Source organism: Dasypus novemcinctus, chromosome Y (assembly GCF_030445035.2).
Source record: "Dasypus novemcinctus isolate mDasNov1 chromosome Y, mDasNov1.1.hap2, whole genome shotgun sequence".
Classification (NCBI taxonomy): Eukaryota; Metazoa; Chordata; class Mammalia; order Cingulata; family Dasypodidae; genus Dasypus; species Dasypus novemcinctus.
Window position 1 is genome coordinate 3,551,067 of NC_092216.1, and position 14,187 is coordinate 3,565,253.

Here is a 14,187-nt window from a genome sequence, read left to right on the forward strand (position 1 = left end):
TACTCAACTGTTTCAGCCACCTCCGCCCCCCTGTCAATGTTTTCTTGGCAGTGAATGATGGTGAATGGTAGCAAAACATAGTAAATCTACTTAACACCATCAAATAGTATACTCGAAAATGGTTAAAGTGATTAATTTTAGGTGTATATGTTACAAGGATGAACAGTGTGATACAAAGAATGAACCCTAATATAACTATGGGCTACAGTTAATAATATCATTATACTAATGTTTCATTGATTGCAACAAAGGTGTAACAGTAACACAAAGCACTAATAATAGGGAAAACTGTGGGGGTGGGAAATAGGGGATCTCTGTACTTTCTGCATGATTTTTCTGTAAACCTACACTGCTGTAGTAAAAAAATAATTTTAAGGGGAGCGGGCATAGCTCGTGGCTGAGAGCCTGCTTCCCCTGTACAAGGTCCTGGGTTCAATCCCCGGTCCCTCTAAAATAATAATAATTTTAAATGTGCATAAAGCAGGAAGTTTGGGGGAGATGAGTTGGAGAGGGAGACATTTTCTATTCTCTTGTGTTAATGTTGGAAGTTAAAACACTGCAGATAATAAGGACTAAAGTAGACATTCTTATTCTAGCAATGGAAGAACTTGTAACATAGATACAAAAGGCAGTGGCCACCAGAGGTTCTGAGGGGAGGGAGAGGGAAGAATGGGTGTAACATGGGGCATTTTGGGGACATCAGAATTGTTCTGCATGACATCGTGATGCTGGATACAGGTTAGTACACATTTTGTCATAACCTATAAAATTGTACGGTGCACAGTGTAAGCTATAATGTAAACTATAGTCCTCGGCTAGTACAATGTTTCAACGTGTGTCCATAAACTGTAACAAATGTGCCACAATAATGAAAGATTGTTAATGGGAAGTGTGGGAGGGTATGGGTATACGGGAATCCCCTTATTTTCAATGTAACATTGATATAATCTAAAGCTTCTTTGAATATAAAATAAAAAAACCCTGCAGATGAAACATAAAGGACAGGAGAGGAACGTCCTTTTTGGCGTGCTCCTGAGGCTCGTGGTTGGGGGATGAGCTGTGTTGTCCCTGCTTGTTTCTTCAATGCCCTCCTAGCAGGGTATGGAGAGGGCAGGTAGACCCTAAACAAAGCTCAATGTCTTCAAGTTCCTCCATGATCAGGAAACATGTCCGGGACTCTTTCCAGCACTCCTTCTGGTGGCTTGCGGGAGCTGGCTTGTTAAATCTCCAGGGCCAATTGTTACATTTCCAAGAACTTTGTAAAACTGTGGCAGCTTGAAATCAGTCTGGAGGAAGGACATAGTTACACCTTGGAAATTGGCAACAGCTACAAATCAGCACCTTTCTTTTCCCCAGGGGGACCAGTTGGGGAGCACACTGCTGCCTGAGATCTTCTCAACCCATTTAAATTTCCACCTGCTGCAGTTTTCCATTCTCCTGGAGTCTTGAGAGAGTAACTGTAGCATGCTATTTATTGCTTTCTTTACATTCTGCAAGCCACATGATGATTTTCATGGTATGATGTGGATTACAGTGGTGAAGGATCAAAAAAAGAAAGAAAAGGGAAGCAGATTTGGCTCAACTGATAGAGCATCTGCCTACCATATGGGAGGTCCAGGGTTCAAACCCAGGGCCTCCTGACTCATGTGGTGAGCTGGCCCATGCATGGCGCTGCTACATGCAAGGAGTGCTGTGCCATGCAGGGGTGTCCCCCACATAGAGGAGCCCCATTCTCAAGGAGTTGAGGAGTGCACCCTGCATTGAGCTGCCCTGTGCAAAAAAAGCACAGGCCGTCCAGGAGTGGCGTCTCACACACAGAGAGCTGATGCAGCAAGATGACACAGCAAAAAGAGACACAGATTCCTGGTGCTGCCGAGAATGCAAGCGGACACAGAAGAACACACAGAGAATGGACACAGAGAGCAGACAACTGGGAGGGGGCGAGAAATAAATATAAAATAAATCTTTAAAAAAAAAAAAGAAAGAAAAAAGTGGAGTGAAATTCCAGAATAACTATAGGAAAAACCTTCAGCTACTGAAAATTTCTGAAAGGAAATTGAAGAACCCTACTGCCTGACTGTAGATTTCAGAAGACAAATGTGTTTCAGCAGCAGCTTTTGTCCAAGCGTGAAACTGAAGAATCAACATGGGAACAACAAAGAGCCATTCTCAATAGAGAAATAAAACACACCAAACATCCATATTGTTTAGAATACTTAGCAAAAGGGGCAATGGAGTACTTCAAAACATGTGCTAAATCACTTTCAAATGTTTTGGAAATATTACAGATCTACATCTGCTAACTTATACTCAAATGTTATACAAATGTTGTGAAACAAGATATAAAGTGGGCACTAATAAAATGAAGTAATGAAATTTTATCGGCTAATTATCATCTAAAATAACATGAAACCCTTTAATATATGAATACTTGCAGAGTTCAGAAGTTGAAGATATGATGAAGGTTGATTTGTACTGATTTCTTTAAAACTTTAAAACTTTGGCCCTATTTACTTCCAAAATATGCCTATACTTGAAGGGAAATGTTTTGAACAAAGAGAAGTTAATTATCAGACATTTTACTAGTACAGATTAGAAAAGACTCAAGGAAGAAAATAGCCTAAAACGAGTCTCAGGTAATTGAGAGTCTAGGATGTGGTAAATTTGATGTATTGTTCAGCAAGGAAAGGATGGAGTATAAAATAAATGGTTTGGGAAAAACACCATTAAAAAGGTTGACTTTCATCAATATAAATTCCAAATTGTTTAGCTTTTTGAGTTAAAAAAAAAATAAAACTAAACACAAGTTGAGTACTAGGATATAATTTTGGTGGAAGCCTGAGTGATACTCAAGTACATGAAAAAATTAATTGAATTCCATCAAAATGAAAAGCAGTTTTGAGTAAAACTCCCCAAATTCAACAGATTGGAGTACAAAAACTTGGAAAATATTTGCGGCATTTAGGGAATGTGTATATATAGAGAGAGACACACACATACATTACCTGAAATGAAGGAATAATGTTGATTTACTGGTTGTGGTAGTATTTACACATATCTAAAATCCTATAGAACCACATATCAAAGAGGCGGAAGTGCATATAAAAAGCAATGAAAACTAAACAAGTTCTGACAGTCATGTAAGAGTATTGTACAACAGAGATTTCCTGGTTTTTACAATGTGCTATGGTTATATAAGATGTTATCTTTGGAGGACACATACTGCTGAGTTCTATTATTTTTGCAATTTCTTGTGGTTCTCAAATTATTTCAAAATCAAAAGTTTTAAAAAGAGCCATCTGATAAGCAGAAAGATTATAACTGGAGTCCTATATTTTAAAAATGAGGTGATTCCAAAAAAGAAATGTAAGTAGCTACAAAATGTGAATATACACTATATTTCTTTTTTATTTTTTAAGATTTATTTATTTTTCTCCCCTGCACCCTGCCCCCCCCCCATTGTCTGCTCTCTGTGTCCATTCGCTGTGTATTCTTCTGTGTCTGCTTGTATTCTTGTCAGTGACACTGGGAATCTATGTCTCTATTTGTTGTGTCATCTTGCTGCGTCAGCTCTCCATGTGTGTGGCGCCACTCCTGGGCAGGCTGTGCTTTTCTCATGCAGAGTGGCTCTCCTTATGGGGTGCACTCCTTGCACATGGGGCTCCCCTACACGGGGTCACCCCTGTGTGGCACGGCACTCCTTGCATGCATCAGCACTGTGCATGGGCCAGCTCGCCACACGGGTCAGGAGGCCCTGGGTTTGAACCCTGGACCTCCCATTTGGTAGGCGGATGCTCTATCAGTTGAGCAAAATCTGCTTCCCTACACTATATTTCAGTAGTAAAGAAATGTGGGTCAAAATATTGAGAGACTAATAAAACAACCATGTATACAATAGAGGATTCTCACATACCACCCTATTATGAACACCTTGCATTGGTGTGGAATATTTGTCACAATTGATGAAGGCACTTTTTTTACCATTGTGCTATTAACTTTAGTCCATGGTTATGAATTTAGGGTTCACTGTGTTATAGAGTTTCATGGATTTTAAAAATTATTTTAGTCTGGTACCATGAATACAACCTAAACTTCCTCCCTTTAGACATTCATATAGTTATACATTCAAATATATAAACCAATGCTTTTAATTACATTGCAATTTTTATGCTACTCTATTAGTCTGCCAAAGGGGTGCTGATGCAAAGTACCAGAAATCAGTTGGCTTTCATAGGGGGTATTTATTTGGTTTAATTTTCCGTCAGTCCCAAGGCCCTAAAGAGTCCAACTCAAGGTTGCTTCCTCACCAAAGTCAGTTGCCAAGTGTTGGAGCAAGATGGCGGGCGAGCTCTGTCTGGTCTCTTTTCTCCCCCCAGGCTTCCAGTCTTCTCTCTCTCCTGGTTAGGGCTTGTCTCTAAGGACTTAGTATATCAGTCTCAGCTCTCTTCCTAAGGTTAGCTATAAGCTATCAGGCAAATGGTCCATCTCTCCCCAGGGCCCCAGGATCAAACATGGCAGAGCTCCCTCTCTTCCCACATGTCTTCTTGGGGGAGTGTCCATGTATACCCACCCACCAAGGGGGCGGGGATCAACCTGAGTCATGCCTTACTGCCAAGGTTGAATCAAAGCTCTAATCTTAACAATTTAATCAAGGGGTTCTCAGCTGAATCCAATGTAATTAAAGGGTATCACACCCAAAAGAATAGATTCATTTACAGACATTATCTTTCTCTTTTTGGGGTTCATAAATATTCTCAAATTGCCACAACTACCATCACCTCCACCCAATTCCAAAATAATGTGAAAACTGGCAAAACTTGCTGTGGACAAGACTACGGGTAACTTTCCCTGTTGGTAGGTGTAAAATGATACAGATGTTCTGGATTGTAATTGGCATTATCAAAGCATAAATTAATTGTGCTAACCCTTTGATCCAGCAATTCATCTTCTAGAAATGGATCCTACTAATGCACACACACATGCAAACACACACGTGTACACGAGCTCGTAATTGTTTATGGCATGGTTTGTAGTGGCAAAAATGCAAATGACTTAATTCTTTCTTTTGGTTAATGGGATAAATAAGCTACACTGTACCTTACTCATAATGTAGAATACCATGCCATCCATCGTTGCAAAAGAAAAGAAATGCATAATTCAGGGCACGGCGACAGGAAGCTTCTTTAATAATAGTTTTATGTGTAGGCTGCACCTGTGATTACGAAGAAATATTCTTGGCACCAGGGATGCAGCAGTGAACAGAAAAGAAGATAAAGATTGCTTCCTGTATGGCACTTGCACTCTATGGGGAGAGAGAGTCAGCACACAAAATAGATACGAATAGCACCTAAGCTGTTAGAAAGTGCTTGATGCCATGGAGAAAAGTAAATCAAGAAAGGGGCACGGAGGATGTTGGCGGGAATGAATTGAAATTCTAAACACAGTCCTGGTGAGATTATAAGATATATTTATTTATTATATTTATTATAGTTCACTAAGAAGAGATTAGAAATGATAAAAATGTATTTATCATATAAATATAATAATATATGTTTATTTATTACATTATTATAATTCATTAAGAGATTGGAAATGATAAAAATTTACTATATAATGAATAATATATATTATAATTAATTAAGAAGATATTGGAAATGATTAAAAATTTATTTTATAAATATAATGAATAATATATATTTATTATAATTATTAAGAGATCGGAAATTATAAAAATTTATTTTAAAATATAATGAATAATATAAATTTACTTATTGCATTTATTATAATTCACTAAGAAGAGATTGGCAATAATAAAATATTATAGAAATATAATGAATAATATGTACTTATTATATTCACTAAGAGATTGGAAATGATAGAAATGTATTATATAAATGTAATGAATAATATATATTTATTATAATTCATTAAGAGATTGGAAATAATAGAAATTTATTATATAAATGTAATGAATAATATATATTATTATAATTCATTAAGAGATTGGAAATGATAAAAATTTATTATATAAATATAATGAATAATATAAATTTATTTATTGCATTTATTATAATTCACTAAGAAGAGATGGGAAATAATAAAATATTATAGAAATATAATGAATAGTATGTATTTATTATAATTCATTAAGAAGAGATTGGAAATTATAAAAATTTGTTGTATAAATATAATAAATAGGCACTTATTTATTATATAATTCATTAAGAGATTGGAAATATAAAAATGAGTTATACAAATATAATAAATATGTTTATTTATTGTATTTACCATAATTCATTAAGAAGAGATTGGAAATTATAAGAATGTGCTTTCATCAATTGTACCACACCTGCGCAAGGTGCTCGTAAGAGGGTAGTATATGGGAACTCTGTGTTTGATGCACGATTGTTCTGTACAACCAAAACTTCTCTAATACAAATAACTTTTTTTTTTTAAAGAAGATATTTGGGCAAAGACCTGAAGGCAGTGAGAGCAAGGTACAAGGACTTACAGGGAAAGATGGGAAAGCACCTGCAGTGGGAGCTTGTGTGGGATGTTCTGCTCAGCAACCAGGCTAGTGCATCTGGATCTGAGTGGGCAGGGAGAGGAAGAGAAGAGGATGGGAAACCGAAGGCGGGTAAAGGGCGAAGGTCTCTGTGGACCACTGTGAAGACACCGTCTTCTCCTCTGAGGGAATCAGGGTACCCTGGAGCTTCCCCCATCCCTGCGTGGGAGATGAGTCGAAGGGCAGCAGGTAAGGAACTTGGCCAAGGCAAGAAGCCAGCTCTGTGCCCACATACAGGACTCTTTTGGCCACATCAGGCGCTGGTCTCCTGTTGATGACTGCATGCATTGCTCCTCTTAAATATTTTCAGCTTTGCCTTGATAGGACAATATTGAAGCAAAAATTCCAGGATGGAATCAGAGCTAGCATTCTTTGCGAATCTCCAAGACTCATTAACTGAAATCAAGTTGAGGATCAATCCATATGGGATGTGTGTATATGCAGATATATATCTAGATATTTGTTTGCATTTGTGCATTCATAATAACACCCATTAGTGGGTTGCATGGCTCCAAGCACTTGACAAGAAACACCTCATTCAATTCTTACATCTGAGGAACTGTTTCCCCATTCAACAGAGAGGAAAGGCAGGCACTGAAAGGCTAAGTAACTTTCTCCAGATGAGATGCAAATCCAGGCATTCTGCTTCCTGAATAACCATATGTGATGCATAGAAACAGCAATGGGAAGAAGTATGTTGTTGACATCCTCCAAAGATAGGAATTCACAAGTTTTTCATGAATGTGTTTGTTTTGTCTGAGTCTTTTGCAAAATGTGTTCATGGTTTTCTTATGTCAGTTTACAGGGAACAAAATTGGCGGGGAACTCATTTTTGTTCTAGTACGTAAAAGACAAAGCCAAAATAATTTACACTGCCAGGGAGCCAAGAGTGCCTACAACTGCAAACAGGAGAATTGCATCCATCATCCAAGTGGAATCGAAGCCCCCTCTCGATACAGAGGTGGAGTGGACATCACCATCCCAGGGTCCACAGAATGGAGGAATAGAGTATAGATTAGAGTGGACTTACTGGTACTCTATTCTGGAACGAATGTGATTAGTAATGGAAGTAAATGTAGCACTGAGATGAAGAAAAGGCCATGGTAGCTGCTGGGGGTAAGGAGTGGGAAGAAGAGATGTGATGTGGGGGCATTTTCAGGACTTGGAATTGTCCTGGGTGGTACTGCAGGGACAGTTACTGGACATTGTATGTCTTCCCATGGCCCACTGGGTGGACTGGGGGAGAGTGTAAACTGTAGTATGGACCATTGACCATGAGGTGCAGCAGTGCTCAGAAATGTATTCACCAAGTGCAATGAATGTCTCATGATGATGGAGGAGGTTGTTGTTATGGGGGGAGGAGTGGGGTGAGGGGGGTGGGGGGTATATGGGGACCTCATATTTTTTAATGTAACATTAAAATTAATTAATTAATTAATAATAATAATTTACAATGCACAGATTAGCCCCCACAGCAAAGAATTATCTTGCCCCAAATGTCACCAACACTGAGATTGAAAACACCTGTGTTAAGGGTAGTATTAAGATATTGAGGCAGTTTTCACTGTTGTATTGCTGAAAGCCACTGATTTCATCTCTTGAATTATTTGTTAAGTGCCATGGAATTCACCTCTTTAAAGTGTGCAATTCGATGGTTTTTACTATGGTCAGTTATGTGAAACCATCACCACAATCAATGTTAGAATGTTCCCATTACCCCCAAAGAGACCCCAGATCCTTTAGCTATCACTCGTCCCATCCACTAATCTGCTTTCTGTTTGTATAGGCATCCTTATTTTGGACATTGCGTATAAACGAATCATCTACGCATTATTTTGTGCTTGGTTTCTTTCACTCAGCATCATGTTTTCAAATTTCATCCGTGTTGTTGCAGCCTCATTCCTTTTCATGGTTGGATAATATTCCATTGCACCACATTTGATTTATCTATTGGTACTCTGATGGATTGGGCTATTAAAACTTTTTGGCTATAATGGATAATGCTGCTATAAACATTTATGGAGAAGTTTCTATGTGGGCATACGGAAATATTTAGTTTTTAAAGACTCACCTTGGTTTTGCAATGTCTGTGTTTTCCCCTCTTAGGAAGAAAATGAAATGTTAGCAAAGCAGGTGTCGAGGCAAAAATGAAGGCTCACCCAGAAGTCCCCAAACCATCTTGGGAGCCAGGTTCTCACCTGAACAAGGTAAGCTGTTTGGTAGATCTAGGATAAAAGGCAAAATCAGGGAAGCATTTGGGCGCCTGCCTCTCACATGGGAGGTCCCAGGTTTGGTTCCTGGTGCCTCCTAAAGAAGACGAGCAAGGCGCGACAGGCTGGCGCGGCGAGCTGACGCAACAAGATGTCCCAATGAGGAAACACAGTGAGCAGCACAGCAAGCAGGAGCGGAGGTGGCTCAAGCCACTGGGAGGTCCCGGGTTCGGTTCCCGGTGCCTCCCAAAAAAGAAGAGGAGCACACAATGAACAGACACAGAGCAGACAGTGAGCACAAAACAAGAAGGGGGGAAGGCAACACATAAATAAATAAAATAAATCTAGGAGGCAGACTTGGCCCAGTGGTTAGGGCGTCCGTCTACCACGTGGGAGGTCCGCGGTTCAAACCCTGGGCCTCCTTGACCTGTGTGCAGCTGGCCCACGTGCAGTGCTGATGAGTGCAAGGAGTGCCCTGCCACGCAGGGGTGTCCCCATGTAGGGGAGCCCCACACGCAAGGAGTGCGCCCCGTAAGGAGAGCCGCCCAGCGCAAAAGAAAGTGCAGCCTGCCCAGGAATGGCGCCGCACACACGGAGAGCTGACACAAGAAGATGATGCAATAAAAAGAAACACAGATTCCCGTGCCGCTGACAACAGAAGCGGACAAAGAAGACACAGCAAATAGACCCAGAGGACAGAAACCGGGGTGGGGGGAGAAGGGGAGAGAAATAAATAAATCTTAAAAAAAAAAAAAACTTAAATAAACAAAAGGTAAAATCAGGTCACTCTAGATTTCTTTATGAGAATACCATGATATTTGTCATCAACTGAGAATCTTTAATAAAGGTGAAAAAGATTGAATGCAAATAATTAAAAACTGCTTTTATTAGTTATAATTTGTATATAGTTGTAAAGCTGATGTAAAAATGATCAGATACTGATAGTATTATTTTAGGTAATATTTTCATTTCTATGCTATGATTAAAACTTGTTTTGCATGTTTAGAAATATTCATATGCACACACAAACACCACACACAAATCTGGCCTATCAAAATTTACTTTGCCTAGATAGAAAGAGGATTTACTTTGCCTGGTCTAGAATTAGGATTATGTATTATCACTTAAAAATCATTACAGAAATGTAGATATGGTGGGGTGTTGTATGGGAGTTCTATACACTGTCCATGTTTGTTTTATAAGTTCCCAACTTTTACTATACACTTCTTGTTTATCTATGTTCATGTATGCATGACATCTTTCAATAAAATTTTTTAAAATGAAAAAAAAAATGAACAGCAAAGCAGGATAAAAAACGTCAGACACTAGTCCAATTAGGTCACAGTAAGAAAATCAGAATATGGAATCAAGACTCAGGATTCAAACAGCAGGGTCTCCTATACCTTACTGAGACAAGCTGAATTTTTAAGCAGCAAAATAATCTAAAGATGTGATTTGAAAGAGGTCAAAGTGATATTTATGGAATTCTACCAGCTCCTCTTGACCCCTTGAAAAGAGAACACACGTCCCAGGGTCCACAGGATGGAGGAATAAAATATGGATTAGAGTGGACTTACTGGTATTCTACTATAGAACTACTGTGATTAGTAATGGAAGAAAATGTAGCATTGAGGTGGGAGATGGTGGCCATGATAGCTGCTGAGGGCAGGGAAAGGGAAGAAGAGATGAGATGTGGGGGCATTTTCAGGACTTGGAGTTGTCCTGAATGATATTGCAGGGACAGATGCAGGACATTCTATATCCTGCCATAACCCATTGAATGGACGGGGGGAGAGTGTAAACTACAATGTAAACTCTAATCCATGTGGTGCAGCAGTGCTCCAAAATGTGTCCACCAAATGCAAGGAAGGTGCCACAATGATGAAGGAGGTTGTTGATGTGGGAGGAGTGGGGTGAGGGGGCTGGGGGCTATATGGGAACCTCTTATATTTTTAAACATAACATTTTTTTGTGATCTATGTATCTTCAAAAAAAAAACAATGAAACTTTTTTTAATTAAAAAAAAAAAAAAGAGAACACACACATTTATGAAGATCTCCAACATCTATCCAGAACTTCAACTGGAGTTGGAAAAGCCTTATGGAGGGGCTACTTCACAGTTATTGTTTCCCAGCAGCTGACACAGATATTCCATGATATTCAGGAAGGAAAATCCTCTCCAACTGGCATCCCAAAGTAGGTCATAAAAATAATGGAAATGTGCAATGGCAATTTTGACCCACCGGTAAAAAAAAAAACAACAACACAGAAAAACAGTTGGACCAACTGTTTTTTCAACATACAAATTTGGAGTCTGGGAACAGGGGCTGGAGGAAAACAAACCCAGATTACTCATATAAGGACAGAACATTAATAAACATGCTACAAAATGAGTATATCAACCAGAGGGCTGATACGTGCTGTGTCCAACAGTGCAAAGTCAGAGCTGAAAAAATGAAATCCAGGCCCACTTCAGGCTATGGCAGAGAAAGCCACAGGTTTCTTTTTAAACCGAGCTGGTAAATTTTTCCCTGGTGAAATCACCAGTGTGGAGCTCAGATTTAATGAGGGAAAGCAAAGAGAATCACAACGGTCACCTACTTTTTTTTTTAGAATAGCGCTCTACAAACACGCAGGAAGATCCAATAGTGGGTCATGCATTGCATTACTAAAAAGGAAGCTGTAATAAGACAGTGCCCTATTTTAAAACGTTAACAGGGACCATATTTTGATGCTATCAGTAGTGAAAGGTTAGGCTTGCTCTGTTAAACTTTAGTTTCAGTTGAGTGTCTGTGTTTTGGATGACTTTCTAAAATATGTCCAACACGTTTCTCATTGCTTTCAAAGTAAGAGCAATGGAAAACCAGGGGCTCAGAGGATCTCTTGGAAACTCAAATTAGGTTCAAGACTCTATTCTGAAAGAGGAATTACTCCTATAGGAAGACATTTCCAATGTTAGGTCATCACTGGCTACTTTACCTTAGAGTAAGGGGTGGGTATAGATTTGATGAGAGAAAGGAAAACAACAGAAAGAAAAGGCATCTTGTAATGTGTCCACAATGCACTGGATAGTACCAGGGCATGGCTGACCTTTGCAAATAATGAATGCTCTGTTCTCTTCAATACCAACTTTGCAACTGCTAGCCCTTCTGGCATTTTGGCCAGTATCCATCAGTTAAATACAGTTTTGGGGGAGTGGATGTACAAGGTCCTGGGTTCAATCCCCGGTATCTCCTAAAAAAGGCAAAACAGTAAAGACAAACGAGTGTATATGGCTAAGAGACTTCAAAATGAGTCGGGAGGTATCAGAGGGGTTGTGCTTATGCACATTTCAGCAGGATCGCAGAGACAGCCAAGTAGATACAACCCCAGGTACTGGTGTTCCTGAAGGCTACGGAGACACCCAGGTCCTGTGGTCATGGCAGATGGCTCTGGAGTTCAGTGCCCTGTCAGTGAGCCCTACTTTGGAATTTGTGCTCCTGAGTGTGATGGAGTTAGGCTCAGATATGACCTCTCTACACATGCCTCTTCTGTCACTTTTACTGAACCTGTGGTTGGTGCTGGGGTTGGTGTATGCCCAGGAGACTTCAATCTCTGGACTGGCCACCTGCCAGCTGGGCCCTGAGACTCAGCAGAGTTGTGACTCCTACTCTCCGGTTCGTTGGGCTTACCCAGGTCAGCTAACAAGGAGGTGAAGATGGTCAACCACCACACCAGGGAGCCAAGAGTGCCTACAACTGCAAGCAGGAGAATCCCATCCATCATCCATGTGGAATCTAAGCCCCCTCTCAATATAGAGGTGGAATGGACATCACCATCCCAGGGTCCACAGGATATGGATTAGAGTGGACTTACTGGTATTCTACTATAGAACCATTGTGAGTCCAGCAATGGAGGAAATTATATCATTGATGTGGAGACAGTGGCCACAGGAGCTGATGAAGGCAGGGAGAGGGAAAAAGAGGTGTGATATGTTGGCATTTTGGGACTTGGAGAAAGCGGCCACGGTAGTTGCTGAGGGCAGGGAAAGGGAAGAAGAGCTGTGATATGGGGGCATTTGGAGTTATCTCGAATGATATTGCAGGGACAGATGCAGGACATTATATTTCCTGCCATAACCCACCGAATGGACTGGGGGAGAGTGTGAACTACAATGTAAACTATCATCTATGCTGTGTAGCAGTGCTCCAAAATGTATTCACCAAATGCAATGAATGTGCCACAATGATGAAAGAGGTGGTTGATGTGAGGGGAATGGGGTGAGGGGGGTGGAGGGTGTATAGGGACCTCATATTTTTTAATGTAACATTTTTTGTGACCTACGTATCTTTAAAAAAAGACAATAAAAAATATGGTTACGCACTCTGCAAAATAACTGTGACAGCTCTCATCTCTAAAGACCAAAATCGCCCTTGTTCCCTCACCATTCACTGGAGTGACATCACTTTCTAATCTTTGCCTTTTGTGGAATATTCTTTCTTTTCCTCTGAGGCACTAGTTCTAAACGTCACCCATGCAAATCCCAAATCGTTATGAAGGATTGATATTTGGCCAGTGGATCTCCAAAGCATTGCTCCCAAAGGGTCTATAAAATCTGAATTTGCAGCAGATCCAAAGCTAGACATGTATCTAGACATGAAAGCTAGAGTCTATTCTTTGTGAGGTCCCTGAGAACTGAAAACTTTTGGATGAAATGCCACACAGGCATGCAGTTTCCAGCCTTCTGTTTCTTATAGTAGAATCCAAAGCCCAAACATCTACCTGAATTTGTAGCTTAACAGCTTTAGAAAATCATCTCCTGCGTGGACTATGGAAAGCAACTTGCCTATTAATTACAGTAAATATCACTCTCTAAAGAGTTGACTGACCCTTTCCAGTAGCTAACAATTTTCTGCCTTCAAACAAAAGAGGGGATTTCAAATATTCCCATGAACGTTTGACATTTTCAGCCTTTGACAATTTTAAGCGACACTCAACATTTCCGTTGAATCTAGTTCAGGAAGCAGGTGGCACTTAAATCTCAGTTCTGTGATTTATTAACTATGGGACCAGGCGTAAGTCACTTACTCTTTCTTTACCTCAGTTTCCCTACCTTGAACGTGGGCAGATTTCCTGCTGTCCAGTATTTTAAGAATTCGATAACGTGTAAAAGCATGCATCTCTCAGCACGGCCTATAGAGGGTGCAGCAAAGGTGAGAATTCCATTTTTATGGGCAATCTGGGTATGTCCTCGGAGTCAGAAGTCAGGGGTAGACCCATATTTTCCCTTATTCTCTCTGCAACAAGTTTCTCTGATTCAATTTTTTGATTAGGAGGTCCTCGTCCATGGGAGGCAGGCACTCAACCACTGAACTACATCCGCGCCTTTGATCCAAAGATTTCATGAGATTGCAAATATGGGCTTAGCCTCTA

At 40.0% G+C, this 14,187-nt stretch overlaps 1 protein-coding gene across 1 annotated transcript in view; it reads right to left on the reverse strand.

Annotated features, from left to right (window-relative positions):
- The window catches only part of LOC139436094 (cAMP-dependent protein kinase catalytic subunit PRKX-like), a 124,421-nt gene that overhangs the window by 589 nt on the left and 109,645 nt on the right, over positions 1 to 14,187 (reverse strand). The window lies entirely within an intron of this gene.